This window comes from Periplaneta americana, chromosome 5 (assembly GCF_040183065.1).
Source record: "Periplaneta americana isolate PAMFEO1 chromosome 5, P.americana_PAMFEO1_priV1, whole genome shotgun sequence".
In the NCBI taxonomy this organism is placed as follows: domain Eukaryota; kingdom Metazoa; phylum Arthropoda; class Insecta; order Blattodea; family Blattidae; genus Periplaneta; species Periplaneta americana.
The window spans coordinates 123,636,194-123,648,275 of record NC_091121.1 but is presented as its reverse complement, the minus strand read 5'-3'; the positions used below and the strand labels follow the sequence as shown (position 1 = coordinate 123,648,275).

General features: G+C 34.4%; 1 long non-coding RNA gene across 1 annotated transcript; it reads left to right on the top strand.

Moving 5' to 3' along the window:
- The first annotated feature begins 4,918 nt into the window (after nt 1-4,918).
- Nucleotides 4,919-9,975, top strand: LOC138700539 (uncharacterized). Its single transcript, XR_011332379.1, has 3 exons — nt 4,919-5,038; nt 5,494-5,623; nt 9,601-9,975. It is a non-coding gene; the product is annotated as an uncharacterized lncRNA (long non-coding RNA).
- The last annotated feature ends 2,107 nt before the right edge of the window (nt 9,976-12,082 follow it).

Below are 12,082 nucleotides of genomic sequence, written 5' to 3'. Positions count from 1 at the left end.
TTATCTCAATATTGAATCGGAAAGAGCTCCGAAAGGGGCTTTCAGTAGTATAAATAACTAAAAATGGCAATTTTTGAGTTGTCGCACTTTTGAACTGGACGATCGATATATAACAAGATAAACACCCTGCCCTGTAGTTAAGAGGATTTGTTATTATTCACTACTGTAAAAGAATGAAGTATGAAAACTGCAGACATATGGCAGGGGGAAATTAACTTAAATGATTACTAGCATGTTACCAGGCTCACAAGACAGTATCGCTTACCTTCAGCTGTGGGAACCACATTGAATAGGAGCGATGGTTGCTGATAGCCCCTCAGCTGTTCACCAATCATACTTTTCTCTGTAATAATCACAAAAAAAACGAAACAATTAATTACGTATTTTGAAACATGTAATGTAACAACAGCTGATGAGGAACTAAGGCATTCCTTGAAATCCATAAACTTGACTAAGTGGAATAATTACCTTGTTGGCATGCATCTTTATTCATCCCGGCATATGCCGTCGAAGCAGTAATCTTTGAAGCTGGAGTACTCATAGGAGTAGGAATTGTTTGAGGCATAGCTGCCAAGCTTGCAGCCTGCTCAGTTGCAGCTTGTAAACCTATGAGACTTCGCGTACCTGAAAATAAAGAAAAGAGTAATGAAATCGGAAATTTTAAACATGAATGACATAAAAACATTGCTAGTGTACTAATTACCTTCAGCAGCTGCAGAATCAATCTTCGCCCTCCTAGCATACGTCCGCAAAGTCTTGTGATGCCTGAAAGTTGGGGTAGACCCCGGTGATAAGGTCGCTCGAGGCATAACTGGGCTAGATGGTGGGCTCCGGATTTTAGGGTTTGATGGCACCACTAATCCATTAGCATGAACAGTGGGCACTGCAGTTTGCTTAAGTATCACTTTTTGTGAAGAGCTATAATAGTCAGACTCAATGAAGTGGTCCATGCAGATTCTCAACCTATGTGTGGCATCTGCGGCAACTCGATACCGGTCCTCTAGCCCACAAAATCGGAGCCACTTCCAACACCTAAAGCAATGGATTACAATTACTAATGAGATAAAGTAGAAGAAATATTGACTAGAAATCATGCAAAAATTGGGGAAAAAAATTATAACTTATCTGCTGCGTTTGTGTTATTTTAAGAGATGTCTAATGCGCATCACTAGGTGGTGAGTGACCATAGGAAAACTGGTAGCAGCAACAGATATTGGGTACAAACTAAATTAAATATTAGGCCTAAGCTTATAATAATAATAATAATAATTATTATTATTATTATTATTATTATTATTATTATTATTATTATTACACTTGATTGAGAATTTCTCCAGAATGGCTAACTACATCAAAGAAGGCATAATTTTATCTTCCATAACTGTGAGATGTTTATACTGAAAACCACGTGGTTTTAGTTTCCAGCCATGTGGCCTAATGCTACAATTCAGGTTTACGAGGTTTCATTTTCAGCCTTCTTGCTCTTTTTCGTCAATATTTCACATTTCATTACAGTTTGGCTGAATTTCGGAACCATCTAAATTTATACTCCTACTATAATCACAGTCTAATATATACAGTCGCGCAACTTCAACACTTTTTTTGCCAACATTCACAACACTAGCGCTCAAGCGGCAGGCAAGCCACTGGCCATAGGGTTGATACAGCCAGCACGTGCTTTAAACGTATGCGAGATGTTATAATAACGTTTTAATCATGCGTCGGAATAAAGGCAATGTGTGCAATGACGAAAATTGTAGTAACAAGTTTAAATCTCCGAATTTGTCGTTCTTCAGATTCCCTAAAGACCAAGAGAAAATCATAACTCAGTCATAACCTATAATCCACGCTGTAGGTAGCCTACGTATTGTGTTCTATAAAACATATATTAGTTATCAGTTACCTATTTGTATGTGAGGAAGGAGAGTTTAAATAAAAACAAAGTAAATACCTGTTACAGTATATTATTGTTTTGCAGAGATCATGTGTAAATGTGTAACAATTCCGATTTTGGGTAATGTATCTACAGTTTTTAATGCACGTAATTCCATAATTTTTGTATTCGTGTTTTTTTCTTTATATTTTTCAAAAGTTGAATGTTATATTGAATCCAAGTATGATTATGGTGTTAATTTTTTCAAGAATTCATGGCGTATTACAATCCTTTTGCAAAATATTCACTTCTTGAATAAATCCAGACTGTGCCGATAAATTTCTGACAGATTCATGTGGCAGAAGTATTAAGTTCTCAAGAAATAAAAGAACCTTTTTAAATTTAATATAAAAAGCAATCTTCTCTGTAATAATTTGCATGATTGTTATTGGTGTTGATTTTACATTACCAGTGATTATTTGAGCCGTTCAGAGGAGAAGTGGTATAAGTAAAAATTAGGTAATGAGGTTTAAAGTAAAAATTCTGTAAAATACAGCGCAAAGTAGCAATTAATATATCCTTCGTGCTTTTCACTGACTACTAATAGTTTAAATAAATTCAATATTAACTGCTACTTTGCGCTGTATTTTACAGAATGTTTACTTTAACCCTCATTACCCATTTTTGACTTACACCACTTCTGCTCTGAAAATAAAATTAGGCCTACATTTTCTGAGTTAATTGAAGTTACAATTTTTTCAACAAAATTGTGTATTCATTTGTTCTCACCTACGTCATAATAACAGTAAATGCATGTAAAATACGTATTATATAGGTAGGATAAGTTAAAATTAAGCTTATGCGTGAAAACTGGAAATGTAATGTAAAATGCGGTAAACTTTCCATAAAAATTTAAACCATAATATCAACACTATTAGAGACTCAAAATAATAATAAAAAAATTGAAAAATAATGAACTTCATAAATCAATGTCTGTCAAATTAAGGTTTAAATCTTTCCCTTTCTTATTTTTAAGTTTACCTCAGCGGCCGAGGTTACCGCAATTTGCGGTATGGAAAATAGTTAATTTCTCAGGAAATAGGGAGAGGAGTTCACCACGCGATGTACCCTATGCCCTACAATTATGACTCTTCTCACAGGAAATATAGAGTTCCAATGGTTTATAAATATGTTTAGGAATGAATTGAATTAACCGTCCACGTACAAACAATTATATTATATGAAACCATGATACGTGATCAGGGCCATGATTCAGTTGTAAGGAGCAGAAAGAATTACGTTTATTCTCAGCTTCTGAAACTTTTAGATTAACTGCGTGTGAAATTCTTCCAGTATTCTAAAGTAGAATTAGTAAGAACGATATACACTTATTGTATAACATAAAAATATAAAATAAATTACGCAAAACCCGTTTTATGATGTGTTATCATATGTCGTGTGCACATTTTTAACTTGTCTGCCACTAGAGGGCTACTGTCGCGCCAGCTGTCAAATGTTGGCATATTGTATACGTATGAGCTGCGTGACTGTATCTATTAGACTGTGCTGTAATCCTAAATAAATTAGCAGAAAGCAATGCACAGCTCGTCTAACCTACTTCACCAAAAAGTACATTGTTTTCAAGTGTAAGGTTTAGGCTACACAGGACACAATAATAATACTAAAGCTTACCTCATAGGTTCCTGAGGAAAATAGAAAAAAATTCTTCCCTCCCACAGTATTAACAGTCTTGCATCCAGGCGCTGAGCATCTTCCTCGAATCTTTTGCATCTTTCTGGCATCCATCTTGCCTTCATAACGCTGTTGGCTGGTCATCGGCCAACGTTCTGACTACTTCGTATCGGAAAGTGGAGAACACTGGTTCTCACGTAGTTCTATGATTTACCACCTACGACGTCGGGCGCTGATCACCTTATTTCAGAATACCGCATCTAGATCGTGCTGACCGCAGTTTCCCATCCTATTATATATTTATCCATGTTGAATGGATGTACTGTTCTATTGGAAGAATTCCCAATTCTTGATGCAGTTGTTGATTTCTTACAAACCAGGGGGCAGTATCTATTAGACTGTGGTACATACCAGGGGGGTTTAACTCAAATGATAGATGTTGGATGCTCATAGATGTTCCATAGTTTGCCGCATGTGGTCAGGACAGCGCTGGCTGTATTTCGATCACAGAGTTTGTAAAATTAGCAGTACAAAACTCTTTGGTTTCGAAAGTTCTTTGGTTATAAGTTTTGCCAATATGACAGTTTTAAACAGATATTATTAATATCCATTATTTACAGAATGTGTCAGTTTTATAATATTCGGATTATTATTACTATTACTATATAGCTAATTTGCATTTTCATTCGAGGACAAAGTAGCCATATTAGTGTACTGTGTATGACCTCTTAACCTCATTTGTTCAGTTGATCAACTGTTGGATGTTGGCATTCCTATTCTGTTTAAATCTTGTATAAATTATGGAATGGACGAACATGGCTGCTTAAGGAAGAAATTTGAACAGATCGAGTTAATTGAGAAGTTACTGGTGCTTTCCTGCAACTAGAAATAATTCGCAACGTTAAAGGTAAGAAAGAAATATGTTTGAGGTTACATCTACACGGTTCAACTTTTCTTTCAACTTCACACATTCAAGCAATGCCTGCAAGATTGGTATTTAATAATAACGGAAGTGCAACACAATGTGCAGGATAATATATTATTTTAGCTTTCGCTGCTGTAGAACTTGGTCAGTGAAACTATAATCGGTTTGGCTAAACTCCAGAACATGGTATTTTGGTATTTTAATATTAATATGGCGTAGCTTGTAGATAGAAAATCTTAATGTATCTTAATTCAACATGCGCTTTAAACTTGATTCTTTCAATATTCTTCCCAGACTGCGTGCGTACGAGCATGAAAAACTGAACCGTGTAGATGCAGCTTAACTGCACCGTCATGTTTTCTAATTTAAACTGAATTCTTCCATCATATCTTAAACGTTTATTAAACTGAGATCTGTAATTGTTTTCAGGGAGAAACTTCAGAACGCGATTACCTTTCCTTCTACCACTACCACATGATGAACTGACTTCTGTGTTGAATTACAACAGTGTATTAGGCCTAAGTGCAATTACGCCAAGAGCTTTAAAGGTAAGCTAACAGAGTTAATATACACTTTGGGTATGAACGAACATCTTATTTTTGTATATAGCTAAGTTAAGTTGCTCAGACATCTTAAAATTCGTGGGACAGATTCTGATATGACTAAATATGTTGTTCCCGGTGTAATTCTTTACAGTTGCGTTACCAAAGGATGGAGGGGTACCTTAGCTTGGTAACGCAATAGTAAAGAAGTGTTGTTCCCGAAAAGATATATTTTACAAATTTGACTTTACAGTTAACAGTAGTACCTTTACTGGAATAATTTTGATAAAATAAAAAGAGTTAAATTGCCGGAGATATTTATTATTTTTATAGACTCGTGGATAGAATTCTTCCAGGAATATTTCACAAACGTTGATTATACTGCAATCCTTCAATTATTCTATGAAATGTAGTGTTATTAATGCATTATACGATACTAGGCTACTGCTGGTTTGTTTCAGTTAATAGAAAGACAAATGGCGGAGTTTTACACTGTGAATGTGCTGCAGTGTACTGTCAGAAATCGGATAGTAATGAGAAGACCTGGTTATTCCTGTTTCCTGCGCCAAGTAATGCAGCACAGCTTAAAAGGTAAGCAGTGGCATTGGCATAAGCTCAATGCAAAGATATCCTTATATATCATCAGTAAATAGTCAGGGTTGGTAAACTGTAGTGATTTTTAAATTTAAGTGAGAATTATTTGTCAAATTCATATTTGTTTATTAAAATGAGTTTTTGCCTTCTTTTGTAATTCATTTAAACTTAATTTGTGCATTAGTTCCTACATAATTGTGTATTTTGTTAATGTGTTATTTTAAGTAATTAACAACATCGCTTCAAAAATAATTTACTATGTTTACACATAGGCCTCATTATTAATACATGAAGAGTTACAGCACTAATAACCTGCACTTAATGATAATAATAATTAGCTTAGACTTAGGCAAGCTATTATGCTCAGTTATTCATTAGAAAAGAATTCAACTATTTAGGGAGATTAATATTTACAAATAAATTTATCAGAAGAGCTTAGCATTGTGTGTTTTCAGAATAAATACGTAGTCCATTTGGCATTATGCAACTTTTACTTTGAATATTGTTATGAGCTACAACTATTCATTTCAATCCTCAGCATCATACTCTGCTTTAATTAGGTGGTGATTCCGAAAGTAGGCTCTACTTGACTACCTGTACCACGTGTTCTGTTGCTCCTTAATTAGGAGTTGGGAAAAGACATATGAGAAGCAAACTTTCAAAACCTGTCCATTTCTTTAGAAAATGCTAGAATTATATGTCTGTAATAAACAAAGATTTTTCTGTGGTGAAATTTTATATGAATTCATAGGAAGAAAAATATATTTCACCATAGAAAATATTTTGTTCATTGCAGAGATGCAAGTTTGCTACTCATATATATTGCTAATAGTTTTAAGAAGCAGCAGAACAGTCATATATAAAAACGTTTATATATATATATATATTTTTTCAGGAAGTTAATTGAGGAGCGTTTTTGCAAAAGTCGATAGATGCAGAAATCAAGATTTTACAGAAATTACATTTTTTAATTTAAAGATAGAAATATTTATTTTACAACAACAATTTTGACAGGAAGCATTCTGTGTTCTGAGGCAATGAAAGTAGGTTTGAAAAATATAAGCACCTTTTTTTTATTACTTGTCAGTTTTAGGCGCAAAATATAAGATTTTTTTCAAAAGTCGGTAGATGCAGAAATCGAGATTTTACAGAAATTACATTTTTTAATTTAAACATACAAATATTTATTTTACAACAACAATTTTCACAGGAAGCATTCTTTGTTCTGCGGTAATGAAAGTAGTTTGAAAAATATAAGCACTTTTTTTTTACTTGTAAGTTTTAGGCGCAAAAAAAAATAAGTTTTTTTTTCCAAAGTCAATAGATGCAGTCTACCTTCATATGAATCTCATTACAACACCAATAAAATTGAAGAAAATTATTAGTGTCAACACAAAAGTACAATTTTATCATAGAAGTCTAATGGGACACATCTGCTAGAACTGTTGTGTAGAAGTCCTTTGCCTCGCCAGTTACTTCGAAATACTGCATGAGTTTCTTAACGTCATTCCTTTTTTCTTTTGACACCATGTTGACTTCTGAAAGATCAGGGGATTTTAACACACTACCGCATGTTTTAATTCTTTGCTTTAGCACACACACTGCCACTGGACACGCTGTGTAGCTTACGTGTTTTGCACAGTAACAGAAATATCACGATGTTTTCCCAAAGTTTTACTGTAAGTGATCACTCGCTGCGGAGCCATCTTAAATGGTAGTGTCGATCTTAACACCTTTTGAGTACTCGATTTTATGTCCATGATTTTCCAGTCCTTATTGAGATTTTTGACTGTGCCATGATTTTCTGGTATCTTGTGGTAGCCATTGGGAGTCAGTATGTCTTCCATTCTCCTGTAGTCTTTTTCTGTTCTTCCGAAAACACGATCTGGAGCCATATAGCTATGACGGCGTATCGAAAAGAAATGAAGAATGCGAGTAAAAATATTGTTTTGCTCCAAAAAAAAAAAACATGAGAGTTGCCATCATAATGCTATTCTTGTTCTGACTGGCAGAAGAATCAGAAAACAGATTAATGTTGGAAGAGGCATTAGTTGCGGATTTTTTTTCTAGATTAAAAAAAATCTAGCAATACAGATGCGACTTAGTTACATCCCCTTGATGACTGGGTCTCCAACCAAATATAGAATGAAATGTCCTTAATTTCTTGTCTTTTTTATGTATCATAACACGTAGGTTGTACAGCCATACTTGTCTTGCGTAGAACACTTCGCCCACCGATAATTTCGGTAGAGGTTGATTTTGTTGCAAGTCAAAACATATCTTTATTACTTCTGGATTATCATCTTTCATAATTTTGTAAAACTTGTCTCCACGAAGTTTATGTGGTCTATATTGGGTCCTGAGTTCATTTCTTTTACCAAGTCCGTCTCTGCCTTTATTTGGAATAGGCCTATCTAGCGGGTTGAGCAGGAATCAGTACAGGGAGTTTTAAATGACAAGTTGGAATAACTTGAAAATATATGTTTATACTTCGAGAGTAAGTCAGTCTTAAGTAGTCCAAGTTTTTTCCTTTTTTACAGAAATGTGTCCACATTTTTTTTATAGAGAGTTCTGGAGGCAGATATCCCCTACTAGATTTTCCCCTATAATAGTATAGCGGCTCTCTCTGCATTTGTACATCTTTATCTAATTTTTCACTGCTATTGTAAGATTCTCATACTTCTTACCTGCAGTATTTCCTCTCTATTTTCCCTTGGTGACTGTCCTGTAGAGTAGAATCTATTTACCAGAGGAGACAATAGGTCCTTCGAGAAGCCATTAATGCCTTGGAAACTTGACGCACAAACAGGGATTATCTGTCCATCTGTTTTCCTGATATTGTATTTAATTGACATATTTTGTTTTCCTCTCGAAGACTTGATATTCACCACCCTACACTTTGGTGATGTGATGGTAATGAACTTAATAAGTAATTTGTCCTAATTTATTTTGCATAAAATCTTAAATTTATTGTGAAATGCACTAATGTCATCCAAGATTAACTCTGCCAATTTACACTGCTTCCTTCATTTAGCTCTTGGATTGGAGGAAGAGTTTGCAAGTCCATGGGAGCATTTTATATTTGGTTCATGCTCCTTTGATTTACGCTTCCCTGTACGAGGACTCTTCTCTTTAGTTCTGGATTTCCTACCGTTCACTACTTCTTGACTCATAATCATTTCATCTTCTGGATCCATTATTCACACAGAGAAACTAACTAGAACTTCAGAACATTTGAAAACGCTCTTATTTAAAACTCGTCTGAAGTCATACGTGAATGAATACTGCTTTGAAAAGTATTTCACTTCATATTCACCACTTCATTGTCAAGTTGAGTTGAAGAGATAGATAAATAGTTTTCGCTTCAGTAATTTACAGTTATGCGAGAAATCCTAAACAGTGAAGCTTTAGTTTTGGGAGGGAGATCAAATAGCTTCCGTCTCAGTGATTTACCGCTAGGCGGCAAAATAATAGCATTCCAATTCTGCCGGCAATCATAATAAAATTAAATTGTCTGAAATACTATGCTGAAAACTATTTTATTTGACCCTGCAAATATTTCAAATAAGTAATCGAGCATCTATCGAGTTTTGCTTTAACTAAGCGACAGCATCTATCGAGTTTTGAAAAAACCTGGAAGGTTTGGTGGTCTCTACACACGGTATGAATCAAGTTTTGCTAAATCTGATTTCATAGGTCGATTCCGGAGCTAGAAAATATATGATATCCATATATAACTCATTTTCGAAAATTTCTGCATCTATCGACTTTTGCAAAAACGCTCCTCAATTTCTCATCTTAATCATGTTAGGTGCATATAATTTTAATCTGTGATTTAAGTAGTAACAATTATTTGATGTAAATAAAATGAAAATTATTTTATTTACTTCATGATTAAATCATTAATTTAAATTAATACCAACCCTGGTTTGTGTATTTTTTTTAAGATAATAATAGAATTTTGATCGTAACAGGTATCACATGTGGGCAGCTGTGGCAGAAAATCCTCATCCTTACAGAAGGGCCTATATATGTGCAAGCCATTTTCCCAGTAATCAGTATAACGGTGACTTCAGATATAACTTACTAAGAGGGGCCATTCCATCAAGGGATGCTTGGTATCCCACTCAAGAACTACGACCCACTTCATCACCAGCCTACTTACATTAACCTTTTTCACCACCTAACATAATTGCTTCATTCATTGCACTTCACTGTGGCATCAATTTGAACCTGTATTCTCTTTCATTGAGTGATTCATTCATTGTCTTTATCTTTTAACAAAATTGTGTTTAATTTTGTTGACAAGTGTATGGTAATGGACTTCATTCATTCATTATTATTATTATTATTATTATTATTAAAGGTAAAAGGTAAAGGTATCCCCGTAACATGCCAAGAAGGCATTTGGGGGGCATGGAGGTAGAGCCCCATGCTTTCCATGACCTCAGTACTAGAATGAATTATTATTATTATTATTATTATTATTATTATTATTATTATTATTATTATTATTATCATTGTTATCTCATTTCGTTTAATGTGTTGATTTCTTCAGTTAATTGAAGGAAAATAAGGGGAATTCATTCATTCATCTGAAAAAAAAAAAGTAGAGTACTTGACTTCTACATTATGAGCAATATAATTTTTGTAATATATAGGGCAATGATAAATCTAACGATCTTTAAGACCCTAAGTTAACATTACATAGTAATATAAATACAAGTAATAATTACTAGTACAATGAGCATTTCAGTTGTGTCATCTATAGGGCATAGGATGGAGTCCAGTAGCGATACGAATCTGCAGCTTCTGCAACTGGTGAGATTTGGGTGCATTATTTAGAATTTTTAGAGAATAAATATGTTGTTGTTTTCTAATGTCAGGCGTTTGACAATAAAGTCATTTGACCTCTTGCACTCCAATATTTTTCAAAGTTATTATCATGACCAGAGTAAATATGTTGATGTTTTCTAATGCCAGGCATTTGACAATAAAGTCATTTGACCTCTTGCACTCCAATATTTTTCAAAGTTATTATCATGACCAGAGTAAATATGTTGATGTTTTCTAATGCCAGGCATTTGACAATAAAGTCATTTGACCTCTTGCACTCCAATATTTTTCAAAGTTATTATCATGACCAGAGTAAATATGTTGATGTTTTCTAATGCCAGGCATTTGACAATAAAGTCATTTGACCTCTTGCACTCCAGTATTTTTTCAAAATTATTGTCATGGTCAGCCACTGAAGCACAGATTTTGAGGTGTTCCGAATCCACTTCTTGGTTTGAGTAGCACAATGGACAGTTAGGAGACTGATATATTCCAATTCTATGCAGCAAAATAGTCCCCCAATCGGATTTCTGGGTGGGACTACTTTAATGGTACAGAAGCAACTGAATGCTTGGCGTATAACATCAGCTAAGAAGAGAGTAAATATGGTACAATATTTTGTCTCTTCTCACTTTATAGATCTCTTGGATATGGAACAACAAGTTTTGACGGAGAAATCATTGTAATAAGTGAAAATCTAAGAAATCTTCGGAGAAACTGCAGTTAGTGTCCCGCAAGAAATTTTTCAAAGTCCAATGATGGGACACTGCGCATGCGCAAGACACAGACAAGTAAAGGAGCTACCACACCATAGAAAAGCTTGTGCTCCAACAGTAACATGTACTTAAACCGTTTTAGCAGGTACGTTTCACAATAGCTGAGACTCAACATAACAAATGATGGCAGTTATATTGCATCGTTTAGGGCCGTTTTCTCCAAAGATAGTTAAACTTGGGATAAATTAAACCCGTTCAACTTTACTATTCAGTTTAAACATGCTTCCATTTTCTTCATAAATATCTGACAGCCCACCCGTTTAAATTAATGTTGGCACTAGATGCCCATGGCTTCTCATGTGTTCGCTACACTGAATAACTAGCCAATCAGAGCCAAGATTACTGATGGCGCGTCAGATTTTCAATATGTCAGCCACAAGTCACGATGTCAGTTGTTTACAGAGAATTAATGCTATAATCAAATCAACGCGAATAAAGAAGGAATGCATCTACTAGTTTCACAAATAAATAAATCATTTATACCCATGTGAAGTGTTGTGTATCATTTAATCAGCTGTTTTCTTGAATTTATTGGAAAGCGTTCTCGATTCCACTTTTCTCTGATAGGCAAGATCGTACAATAATTTGTGTCTCGTGTTAATGTGCATTATCTGGTGGCATGTGTGGATCCATTTTAATATAAAAATTAATTTCCTTTAGTTTAGTCCTTTCCCTCGAAAATCACGATCTTAATTAATTTCAAGAAGACAACTTCCAGCTTTTTAACGTGTTTGGTAACTCACTAAATTAGGCCTACCTGATGTACCCAGGATCTTGATAATTCTAAGGGAAATAGCTTTTATTTTTAATATTGTAGTATGTGACCTTATCTATTTATGTAATA